This window comes from Chrysochloris asiatica, unplaced genomic scaffold (genome assembly GCF_000296735.1).
Source record: "Chrysochloris asiatica unplaced genomic scaffold, ChrAsi1.0 scaffold00244, whole genome shotgun sequence".
In the NCBI taxonomy this organism is placed as follows: Eukaryota; Metazoa; Chordata; class Mammalia; order Afrosoricida; family Chrysochloridae; genus Chrysochloris; species Chrysochloris asiatica.
In genome coordinates, this window is record NW_006408762.1 from 2,057,670 (window position 1) to 2,067,772 (window position 10,103).

Genomic DNA, 10,103 nt, shown 5'->3' on the forward strand with positions numbered 1-10,103 from the left:
TATGTATATGTATATGTATATGTATATGTATATATTCTATCAGGACTTCAGGTTTCCTAATCCAAAATATCTGACTGAATTAAGGTACATCTAGAAAGGGTTTCCCCAATAGTCTGGCATCACAGAAAGTGGATTGAGAAATCTCTCTCTTTACCTGAAGATGTCCTTGTTCTACTTCAGTCATTATCAACTCACAAAGGAAAACAAACAACAAAGAAACCAAACAAAATATCCCCTACATACACACAGTCCCACATAATCTAAACAATAACCTCCCCTCCCCCCACAAACCCCAGCACCAAGGTGTCAATCATTCCTGGGAAATAGAACATGCCCCTTGGATGCTCTGATTTGTTAGTTGTTCAAACTTTAAGAATAGAAACGACCCTATGTCTTTGTGGGGAGGAGGAAAGGCATGTTCATTATGACTATAGAGCCATTGAGAGTGCATTATCAACTACACAATCAGCTTAGAGCCCCCTCTCAAACAGAGAAGGCCACACCTTGATTTGAATGCCTCAGGATTGAACATTTAGATCCTCAGGATAAAGGAAATGAGGGAAAAAGAGATGGGGAAAAGAAAAAGCTATCCTCGTTTTAATGAAAAGTACAGCAGCTGGCCACCTTTCCCCATGTTCTCAAGAAAACGATTGCACAGACTCAGAGAAGTACAAAGTCATAGCAGAAACTCTGAGGCACTCCTGGTTAAGAGAGAAAAACATATGTAAGCTTCATAGCTCTATAGATTATGAGAACAAACCCATTTTTTAAAAAAAAACAAAAACAAAAACAAAGAATCATTTCATAAGGAACATATACACCATTTCCTCTAATATATCCTCAGTATCACAGTGTTGAAATGGGATTGATCAGCCTTCGATGAATTGCATATCACCCAAGGAAAAAGAAAGGCAAGGGAAAGACATTTTACACTGCTTCACAAACACATTTACAAGGAATAGGTGGAAGAGAGATATAGGGAAAAAAAGAAAACCTTATTGCGGTTTCCATACAAAATACAGTATGAAGATACCTACACTAAATCAAATCTGATTACAATGACCAATAGTTTCACAATGTGGGATGAATTGTCTTCTTGCACAATGAAATGTTCAGTTTAAAAGGTAAGCAGAAAGAGTAGAGAGGATGCGAAAGCTACACCTGGGATATTAGCTGCATATTGAAACTTGGGGATCGGGACTGCTTGGTTAAGGGGACTCCTGGGCTGAGGAGATCTTTACCTTCTCCAGCTTGACCTTGCTGGTCTTCCTGCAGACTGATAGTTGAATAATAATTAGCATCGTTAGCGGCTAAATTAGTAACTCCCTCAGTGCCAACCCCAATGCTGGTATTTGCTTGACTGCCATTTACATAGTCAAAAGGTTTACTTGAGGAGCACTGGCTGTCCAAATTAGATTTAAACTATTGGGTTTTGGCACCACCTGGCAAGCAGGCAGGCTCAGGTGTTTCTTCATCGGTGTCAGCTCAACTGAATCGATGTTAAGATCAGCTGGTTGCCACTCTACATACTGCTTGTGAACTACTGAATCTCGAGGACTTTCGTTGGGTTTGATTGCAGAGGTTGTTTCTTTATCCTTGGCCAAACACCCAGTTGCTACTTTCCTTAAGCCTCCTCTCTGAGAGGAGGAGGTCGGTTTGGTCCCAACTGGCTGACTGCTGAAGGAAACCCCTGATGAAAATCCTTCATCTGCATCATTCAGATTTACAGATTCCTCTCCGCCATTTACACCCTCTGCACCTTCTCTCCTCCATCGATGATGATGGATTGAAGCTGTTGTAAGTGCAGTAAGAGAAATCCTCAGCATTGTTGGAGTGACTTCTAATTTAAGTACTTTCTGGCCTTCTTGTGAAGAATCAGGAGCATCAAATGGTAATGAATTTTTCATGGCACTGGCAACCAATAATGGTTGAGAAAAAAGTTCTAGCTGAGCTCTGTAATAGAGCTTCCAGGCCAAGGTCCCAGTGTCCATTATACATGGCACAATAGACCCCTGTGAGAAGTTGCACCATAAATCCAAGATCCAATACTATCTGACCACAGAGTTCTTTCCATTGTTTGTCGTGTTGTTGTGGAAACCCACTAACACAAACCCTGGAGCCCATCCGACAAAGGGATTGGTAAGATGAGGCAGGCATGTACACAATAGCGGAGTTATAGCACAACATGAGAAAACTCAGGATTTCAAACTGGTTCTGTGCTGTGAATGTTTCCCTCTGAGGATGAAGATCGCAATAAACAACCCTGAGGAGATCATGCTGGCACAATGCCCCTCCTGTTAAAGCCATGGATCCAATTGTTGAGGGCTCATGGTATATTGAAGGCTTAGATAAAGAAGGTATAGTGAAAGATAGAACTTCATTGTTTCCATCTTTATCAGCAATGTCCAAATTGTAAATTCCTAACAGAAGAGCTTCAATCCAACCATTACTCTGTCTGTCCCAGCTAACTGTAAGCCACAGGTAAACCCATATCAATTCTGGTAAGAACTGCCGTGTGAACCCCTTAAGTTGAACTTCAGAGCTGCAATAGAGCTCAAAGAGCTGTTGGCATACGGGTTCCAGGAGCTCATTATTTGAATCTTGAATAATTTTATAGAGGGCTGGTACCAGTGTTTTTTTCCTGTGTAAAGTTGCTGCATAATTGGTGATTTGAGTGCCAAGTAATGTATTGAGTTCTGATAGCCATTCTTCCACAACACCACGTTTAGATCCCAGCATCTTCTACTTTATAGTTTTCTTTTATCTCTTTGTTCTAAGATCAGTGTTCTAAAGGAGGAGGTAGAACAGGAATGCAGCAGAATTCAAGTGTGGAATTAATTTGTTGAGACATATTTTCCAAGTCTGTCACCCCGCTGTCTCAGGCTTCCAACTGCCCATACATAGGTTTTTTTTTTTTTGGTTTTTTTTTAATCTTTTATTGTGAGTTATGTGGTAGTTTACATGAGAGAACATTAGTTTTACATTCATCCTATCATATATTGTTTCATTGCCATGGTTACAATCCCCTCCATGCATCATCAATGAACCAAAGGACATACACTGCAAGCCTGCTCCCTGGTTGTCAGCACACAGCCCCTATCCCTCTCTGTGTTTAAAGTCCCCAGCTGCTCCATCTCTCTACGTCATCATCTCTGCCTCCATCTCTGGCATCACTGCTTCTCTGGGTAGGGTCTCGCTCTCCGCTCTTCTCCCTTGATGGTCCCAGGGACCTCTGCTTCTAAACTGCAAAGTTAATCACACCCTTCCTTGCTTCAAAACATTTACCTTTACATTTCCAACCCTCACAATCAGTCCTGATAACAATTATTCACGGTATACCTAGGCTTTTTAATACTTTTTTTTTTGTTAGCAAAACATGCAAGAGAACATAACTTTAAGCTGAATATCAGGTGATTCTTGAATATATAACCCTGACTTTATTTGGGCCTCTTAGGTGTTATTATGGAAAAGTGACATTTACATAATAAAACTGAAGTCATGGCTATCAGGAAATGAAGAAGAAAATTGTAGTGTCTCTAGTATCACACCTCTGAAGGTAATAACGCCAAGTAGGCTGCAATAAAGGAGCCCTGGTGATGCAGTGATTAGATGCTTGGCTGCTAACCAAAAGATGGGAGGTTGGATGCCACCAGTGCTCCAAGGAAGAAAGCCATGACAGTGTGTTCCCTTAAATATTGTTGTTGTTGTTAAGTGCCATCGAGTCGGTTCCGACCCATAGCAACCCTGTACAGGGTTTCTGAGGCTGTAAATCTTTATGGGAGCAGAATGCCTCATCTTTCTCCCACGGAGTGGTTGATAGTTTCAAACTGCTGGCCTTAAGGTTCGCAGCCTGATTCGATTACAGCCTTAGAAACCCTATGGGGACAGTTCTACTCTGCACTATAGTGTCACTGAATCATAATTCAATCAAAAGCAATGAGTTATAGCCTCCAATAATAAAAACAATTTAGTTCATATTTTGTTCAAGTAAATACCTTAAACTGAGGTTATTTATATGTTGAAATAGGAGGCTAAGCTTAAAAGAACAACCAGTGTGACTCAAACCTGGAGAATGATGTTCAGATATATCACCAATTAATTTGGAGCCATGGGATCTCCAACATAAAATGGCCCAGAATACAACAACTTTTCTAGATCAAATTAGTTTGCAGATTTACTAAAACAATTAGTTTAGAAGTATATATATATATGTATGTTGTTGTTGTGTGCTGTCAAGGTGGCTCTGACCTTTAGTGACCCAATATAGGGTTTCTGAAGAATGGCTGATGAGCTTGAATCGCAGACCTACTGGTTTAAACCAACTTTGTAGTCTAGCGCATTAACCCACAGCACGATACCAGTACTCATATATGTGTGTGTGTGTGTGTATGTCATATAAGCAATCATTCCTAGAAGCATTTTAAACAGAGATTTGTGAATTTTTGAGGGCTCAGGTTTAGGTATGTAAAAAGGTATCCATACAGAAACCAGCTTTTTCTCTCTTCATTCACCTCCTGTTTCTCTCCCTCCATGCCCCCACCTTTTTTCTTTGCTTATATTTATGTATTAGACATTTTAAACAAGATGGATTCTAACACTATACTCACAAACTTTGGACAACTAAAAGCATTTGAAAAACCCAAAAGTGTTTCAAAATATAAGACATTACACAAGAATATGGTATGTATAAAGTTACTTTTCAAAGCCATTTTTTGAGCTAGAACTAACTCAATGGTACCTAACAACAATAATAACTCCTTGATTTAAATCTTAGAAAATCATCTTGAAGGGACCTCAAAGTAAAATTAACAAAAGAAAAAACAAGACATATTTATTTTTGAATATTATGTTGAGGAATTTCCCTTCAATTCCTACTTTGTTGAGTGTTTTTATCAGGAATGGATGTTGGATTTTGTTAAATGCCTTTTCTGCATCAATTGATATGATCACGTGGTTCCTTTCTTTTTACTTATTTATATGGTGGATTATGTTGATCATTTTTCTTATGTTGAACCATCCTTTCATCCCTGATATGAATCCCACTTGATCATGATGTATTACTATTTTTTTGATGTGCTGCTGGATTCAGTTGGCTAGGATTTTGTTGAGAATTTTTGCATCTATGTTCATGAGGGATATTGGTCTATCATTTTCTTTCTTAGTGATGTCCTTCCCTGGTTTTGGTATGAGGGTTATGCTTGCTTCATAAAATGTATTAGGAAGTTTTCCATCCTCCTCTATATTCTGGAATAATTTGAGTAGAACTGGTGACAGCTCTTCCTTGAATATTTGGTAGAACTCACCAGTGAAGCCATCTGGGCCTAGACTTCTTTTGGTTGAGAGTCTTTTGATGAACTGATTGTGTTTTTCTAAAAATGTAACCATTTCTTCTGTTTTCAAATTTGTGGGAGTACAACTTTTCATCGTATTTTGTTATTATCCTATTGATTTCCTTTGGTGGCATTGTGACATACCCTGTGTGTTTTGTAATGTGTGTTATTTGTGACTTCTCTCTCTTTTCTTTTGTTAGGTTTGCCAATGGTCTGTCATTTTTGTTAATCCTTTCTAAGAACCAGCTTCTTGTCTTGTTGATTGTTTCTATACTTTTTCTCTTTTCTATCTAATTTATTTCTGCTCTTTTCTTTATTATTATTATTATTAGTGACTGTAGGTTCCCTCTGTTGGTCTGTTTCAAATTGTTGTAGATGCCTGTATTAATGTGTTAATTTAGTTTTTTTTCTTCTTTTTGAATGTGTGCATTTATTGCAATAAATTGTACTCTAAGCACCGCTGTCACCGTGTCCCAAAGGTTTTGGTATGTTGTGTTTTAATTCTCATTTGTCTCTAGGAACTTTGTGAGTTGACGTTTTATTTTTTCTACTACCCAGTCACTTTTCAGCAGGGTAATATTCAATTTCCATGTATTTGACTTAATTTCCTTGGTCTTCCTATTGTTGATTTCTAATTTGATAGCACTGTGGTGGTCTGAGAAGATGCTTTGTAGTATTTTATATTTGTAAATCTATTGAGGTTTGTTTTGGGTCCTAACACATGGCCTATTATGGAGAATGTTCCATGTGCACTGGAAAAGAATGTGTATTGTGCTTTTGTTGGATTGAATGTTCTGTACACATCTATGAGGTCCAGTTGGCTGATTGTGTTGTTTATTTCCTCTGTGTCTTTATTAAGTTTCTTTCTAGTTATTCTATCCATTTTTGAAAGTGATGTATTAAAATCACCCATGATTATTGTAGATTCGTCTATTTCTTTCTTCAAATCTATTAGAGTTTGCTTTATATATTTTGGAGCTCTTTCATTTGGATCATAGATATTTCTTATGGTTATGTCATCTTGTTCAATTGTCTCTTTAGTCGTGAGATAATGTCCATCTTTATCTATTATGCAGGTTTTTGCCTTAAAGTTTATTTTATTGGAGATTAGTACTACCACTCCTATTTCTTTTTTATAGCAATTAGATTGGTATATTTTTTTCCATCCTTTGACTTTTAATCTGTTTTTGGCTCTGTGTGTGAGATGTGTCTCTTACAGACAACATATTAAAGGATCTTGTTTTCTTATCCATTCCACCACTTCCGTCTCTTAACTGGTGCATTTAATCCATTTACATTCAGTGTAATTATTGATAGATATGGAGTCCCAAACTTTGTCTCTCATATATCGGACACATTGTCAGGTGGGACCAGTCACTGGAGAAGGATATCATGTTTGGTAAGGTGGAGGGTCAGAGAAAAAGAGGAAGACCCCCAGCGAGCTGGAATGGCCAAGTGGCAGCATTGAGGTACTCGAGCGTGGCAGCAATAGTAATGTTAACCCAGGATCGGGCAGCGTTTCGTTCTGCTGTGCATAAGGTCGCTATGGGTCCGTGCCAACTCGATGGCACCTAACAACAACAACAACAATGGATTAATTGCTGCCATTTGTTTGTTTTTGCATGTGTGGTGTTGCTGCTTTCTTTGTTCTGCATGTCTTCCTGTGCTGAGTTCATGGTTTTTGTGTTCTTTCTTGTGAGTTTCCTCAAATATTTAATGTTTTCATATTCTTCTTGGATTTCCATTTGCTTGGTATGCTCTGAAGTGTTAATTTTCTTTGAGGTTTCTTTATATTCCATTAACTTTCCCCTATATAAAACAGTCTATTTTATGCTGTAATGTACCTGACCTTCTCACCATCTGGATCTCTGTTCCTATGTGTTTACCTTATTTCATATTGTAATTGTTTTGATCATAGACTGACCTCCCAGATTTTCTAGATTTTCTGAGTTTGTTCTTATAGTTTTATTTTGTTCTCGACTCTTCCATCTGTCGATTTAATTCTGGGAGGTGCTGCCACATATGTCAATCTCTGGTTGCTTTCTGTTCTTGTTGGTTCTCAGTCCACAAAACTCCCTTTAGGGTGTTTTGTAGCACAGGGCTGGATTTGGCAAAATCCGTTAGCTTCTGTTTATCCTGGAATGTTTCAATTATATCGTTGTATTTGATTGATAGCTTTGCTGGGTAAAGGATTCTTGGTTTGCAGTTTGTTTGTTTTTTTTTCTTTCAGGGTTTTATATATGTCTCCCCATTGCCTTCCTGACTGCATGGTTTCTGCTGAGAAATCCGAGCTTAAACTGACTTGCTTGCCTTTGTATATAATACTTCTCTTTTCCCTAGCTGCTTTCAGGATTGTCTCCTTATCTTTGATTATCTTGGTTATGATATGTCTCAGTGATTTTCTTTTGGGGCCTATCCTTCCTGGGATTCATTGAGCTTCTTAAATGTTAATCTTTTCATTCAGGATGTTAAAGAAATTTTCTTCCAGTAGTTATTCAACAATTCCCTCTGTAGACTTGTGTGACTTTTCCTATTCCAGAAAGCCAATAATTCTTAAGTTATTCCTCTTCATGTTGTCCTACATGAACCTTAGATCTTCTTCAGATTTTTTTAAAATCCTTTTTTCTGTTTGCTCTTCTATCTTAGTGGTATTGAGAGATTTGTCTTCCAGCTCACTTGTTCTGCCTTCCATCTCTTCTAATCTACTCCTTTGCCCTTTCAGTGTATTGTCTGTTTCTGATATTCTATTATTGATCGTTTGGACCTCTTTCTGTAGGTTTTGAATATTCTCCAATGCTGTATCTATCTTATTTGATTGTTCCTGTAATGCTTTCCTGACTTCTTCCTTATTTTTCTCAACTCCATTGTAAAGTGTTTTGAAACATTTTATAATCATGTTTCTGAATTCTTTCTCTGGCATTTTCCATGCCTGCCTTCCTTCCAGAATGTAGTCCAGGACTACCTCTAGGTCATTTGTCTTAGACATTTTATGTTCTTTCTGGACATGTGCGGATATGGTCATCTGCGTTTTCTTCTTGGACATGTTTAGTGTTCATCTGTGGCCTTAATAATTAATTGAGTGTGTGTTTTGGTATATTTTATGCTTTCGGAATGCCTTCAGGTAGATGTGATCAAGATGTGGGCGTCTATTTTCACTCTTCTTATTGCTCAATGCAGAGTACCTTTCACAGTTGTGTCTTACTTCCCTGGTGTATGGCAGTTGGTACTGGTTCTTGCCTGGATTGTGGTGTTTTATAGGGTGTGATTGTAGCTTGACTATATGGCAGTAATTGCTGTGTCTTCTTGGGTAATATAGGAAGAGAAAAAGTCCCCCCAAGGTAAAAAGGGGACCAAAAAAACAGCAAAATAGCAACAACAAAAGAATAAGAAAACAAGAGAGAAAAAAAGAAATGGCAAAAAACAACAAGAAAACACTAGATTGGATACTATAGTCTATAATTGCAGAAAAGAGAGAGGAGGGAGAGAAGAAAAAAAATTCTGTAGCCCAATATGAGTATGGTTTTAATATCCTCTTTTATCTTCTTGCCTTCAAGGCTCCCTGATAAATTTTAAGATGGCACTGTTGGTTGTTATGTTGTACCTCAGGATTTCATTTAATTTTTGCCCTGTTTTGTTTTTACTCTCTTTCCCTCTCCACACCCCTTGTTCTGGCCTTTTCCCCATTAATAAACAGTTCAGGGATGGCTGTTGACCTGCCTGTGTCTTTAAATGCTGAGAGTACTGTGTGCATGCATGGCAGAAGAACCCACCAGTGTTATGGTTGTGGAGTGTCCATTGGCTCAGCCCCCTTCCCATCCCCCTAGAATACAGGTGCACAAACAGTGGGGGGCAGTGAACAGATACAAAAAAAAAAAAAAATCAGAAGAAAGTAAAACCTACAAAGTATTTTATCCACCTGTACTCCAAGCTTTCCACAGCATTATTCCATGGTGGATCTGCTTGCTCCCCTGCTTGGTGTTGTCATGTGGTGTCATTAACATTTTTGGCTTCAGGCCGCCGAGTCCAGCTGATTTTAAAGTTCGAGATTTCTTACTTATTCAACAAGTGCCACTAGCTATAAGCCTTCAAACTTTTAAAATATTCTTAAATTATGTGGTTTAGAGTTTTGGAGCTCTGCCCTAAATCTGCTTAGTCTGGTATTCTGTGGTATTGCTGACAGAGATATTCACTGCACCTCTACCCTAGCCATCTTCCCTGATATGCTCTTTTTGACGATGAATGCAAAACCCTTCCTCTTCAATTTGTCATTCCCAGCATAGTAAGCCATGTTGTTGTCAGATTCAAAATGGCTAATACTAGTCCATTTCAGCTCACTAATTCCTACAATATCAACGTTTATGAGTTCCCTTTAATTTTTGACAATTTCCAATTTGCCTAGGTTAATATTTCATACAGTCCATGTTCCAATATTAATGGATTTTACAACTGTTTCACTTCATTTTGAATTTTGCCCTGTCAGTAAATGAAGGTCCCATGGGCTTTACTCCCACTGGCTTACTTCATTCGTGTCACCACAATCAACTCTACTTTGAGGAGGCAGCTCTTCCCCAGTCACATTTTGAGTGCCTTCCAACATGAGGGGCTCATTTTCCAACACTGTAACTGACAGTATTTTTCTGCTGTTCTGTAACCAAATATTCAGAAGTAGTTCATCTCTCCTTTCTAGTCTGTCTTCATCTGGAAGCTTATCTAAAACCTGTCCACCATAGGTGACCCTGCTGGCATTTAAAATACCCATGGCATAGCTTTCAG

The 10,103-nt window shown here is 38.3% G+C and overlaps 1 pseudogene; it reads right to left on the minus strand.

Moving 5' to 3' along the window:
- Positions 1-1,155: 1,155 nt before the first annotated feature.
- Positions 1,156-2,739, minus strand: LOC102832827 (annotated as a pseudogene).
- Positions 2,740-10,103: the final 7,364 nt, after the last annotated feature.